General features: G+C 35.6%; 1 non-coding gene across 1 annotated transcript; it reads right to left on the minus strand.

The window, feature by feature from the left end:
- Positions 1-1764: 1764 nt before the first annotated feature.
- LOC143258288 (U6 spliceosomal RNA) lies at positions 1765-1871 on the minus strand. Its single transcript, XR_013032257.1, has one exon. It is a non-coding gene; the product is annotated as a U6 spliceosomal RNA (small nuclear RNA).
- Between the last annotated feature and the right edge of the window lie 910 nt (positions 1872-2781).

A 2781-nucleotide genomic window follows, 5' to 3' on the forward strand; every position in this document is an offset into this window, starting at 1 on the left:
CTGTCTGTTGTGTAAAGGTTTCAACTGCTTGATGTCTTTAACATTACTTTAAGTAAAACTTTATTTATTGCTCATTTTTAGAGAAACATTGTTGTCTAAAATGTCATGTTTGTTCAATGAAATATTCCGAAATTCTTCTGTATACGACTATTTTGTTTTTATATCTAGCGAGCAAAAATAAAACTGTTAAGAAATATGAAAATAATATATGATTTAACTGAAATCACTGCTATGTGGTTGTTTTCTTTATTTTAATTCCCCAAAGCCGTCAAAACTGACCATAATATCCTGGGATTTTTTGTCTAGCTTCCTGAGTTGTCCTATGAAATCTGTCGAGTTTTGAATGTGATGTTCATTGTTTCCTCGTAGTAGAGATAAGATCGGTACTAGAAAGTAGCCACTTGACGGCATGGTAAGTTTGGAGCACTGACGATAGGCATATTAGGTTTGTGTACCTTAGGTAGTCCGTGGAATGAGGAAGGAAATTTTCGTTGGATCTTAAGTCTTTGGCTTTTTTTTCGTTGATTAAGCTTTGTTTCATTAGTTTGTTCAGCGTTATATTGATGAGTCTCTCTGTCTTTTCTGTGGGATCATTAGTGCTCGTTTTATATTAGTGTTTGTCTAGTAACTGTTTGTTGATCTTCGTGCCACAATCGCTCACGTTCACTATACTGTTTCATTTGTCTGCTGGTAGAATTTTGATATTGTTGTCTCGTTGAAGACGGTTCAGTTCGCTGCATTCATGTTTAGTGATGTTTGGTTTTGGTTTCTTGGTCTTCCTGAGAATGGTGTAAGTTTGATGTCGAAACTGTTTAGCCATAGGGTTCCGGAGGCTTTGTGCAGCATATTCTAGAATTGCAGTTATGTCAACAGTTGGAACTGTGTTAAATTAAATGGCGAAGTTTAGACCTAGGTTAAAGATCTTATTTTCTGAAGCACTTTGTACTCTCGAACTGTAATTGTAAACTATGTTTATAGACGCAGGATTATCCGTCTTGATCAGTTTGTTGAATTTTTCAACTTGTTTCTTCTTGACATTTTCTGGGATGGCTGTATAACGTTTGATGTAGAGGTTTAGGATATCTAGTGCTTTAATATTCGTGAAGAAAAGTTGTTGAAGTTAAGTATATTGTATTCCAGTTTTGTTTATTATATGTTGCTTCCTCCGTCTCTGTTCTTCTGTATGCAGTCGTAGGAGGTGTCTGCTGGTATTGTCGGGGATCTTTTTATCTTAGTAGTTCTGATGAAAGTAGTTTCTTTGAGTTTCAGAGAGTTTGGGATGACGTTGGAATCCCTGCAGCGTAGTAAGAATGTTACGTAATTAGAACAGTGTACGAGCTTTGTAAGGTTCTTATTGTAGTGATTCAGCTTTTTGATAGAGGCTGGTCCTCAACAGATCTTTAGGTATTCCTTGATAGATTGTTTAGGCAGAGTATTCATGATGAACTTCATAAAATGGACGGCAACTGCCTGTTGTGGAGAAACAAGTGTAGAGACAGACAAATTCTGGAAGACGAGAAAAATCAAAGAATCATTTTATATTAACACTATTAAACTTTCACTTAACAGAGATTCCAGTTTAGAGGTGAGTAACCTGTGACTATCATTGGTTGAATCTACAGGAAATCTCTCCTCCATTCAGAAACAGTGATAATCCAACCAATCACGGCATGCTCTCCATAATCCACCAGGACACTATAAAAGATTAAAAATAATCTTCTCTGTATCGTTCCAATTTTACTTTATGTATTTCCAAAGCAAGTACAAAATGTGGAACGCTTCACGATTTTGCTTGCCATTTTTACGCAGGAGCCATACTGATCTTCTTTGTATCGTTCCAATTTTAGTATATGTACTGCTGAAGCAAGTACACTTCCCACCGAACATGACCAAATACAAAATATTATTCTTTAAAAAGGCTCCAGTCTCCTTTTACAACAACCCATAAGTATCATGAATATCTCATTATCAACAGGTTATTAGGTTCACACATGGAAAAAAAGCCATTATCACCACGATACCAAAGGAAAAAAAACAAACAGGTCAATTTCTGACAACTTCCGACCCATCAGTCTGTTAAGTTGTCTTGGCAAACTAACGGGGAATATTATTTCAAATCGACTCCTTCATTTCTGTGAAATAAATAATCTCCTACCCGAATCTCAAAATGCTTCTAGGAAAAACAGACAAACAATAGATCACCTCACACGACTCATTGAATCAAGTTACAGAGCATTTAAGAACAATCAGGTAACCCTAGATGTATTTTTTGATGTTAACAAAACATTTCACAGTGTTTGGCATAACGCATTAAGTATAAATTAACTCATCTGAAAATAAGTCAAACTGTTATTAAATGGATATCAAACTTTTTAACAGATAGAACAGCCAAAGCAAAAGTCAATAAAACCTCATCAAAATCTTTCAATATAACTGCAGAAGTGTCCCAAGGATCCATCTTCTCACCACTCCTGTACGTTATTTTTGTTAGTGATATACCTTTTCCCATTTTAACGTACACCTACAATTCACAACACGCAGACGACATTGCTATTTGGAGTATCCCTAAAAACTCACTAATGGTCACGTCTCGCGTTCAGGAAACACCAAATAATGTCACGGCTTACATCCGTCCGTTAATAGAATTCGGATGTCAAGTCACATACAACATGTCTAACAACACACTACAGAAAATCCAAGTACAACAAAATATAATACTAAGAGTAGCAAACAGACTATCATCATACACACCCGTAAACTATATAAACTATATTTCAACTC

Source organism: Tachypleus tridentatus, chromosome 7 (genome assembly GCF_004210375.1).
Source record: "Tachypleus tridentatus isolate NWPU-2018 chromosome 7, ASM421037v1, whole genome shotgun sequence".
Classification (NCBI taxonomy): Eukaryota; Metazoa; Arthropoda; class Merostomata; order Xiphosura; family Limulidae; genus Tachypleus; species Tachypleus tridentatus.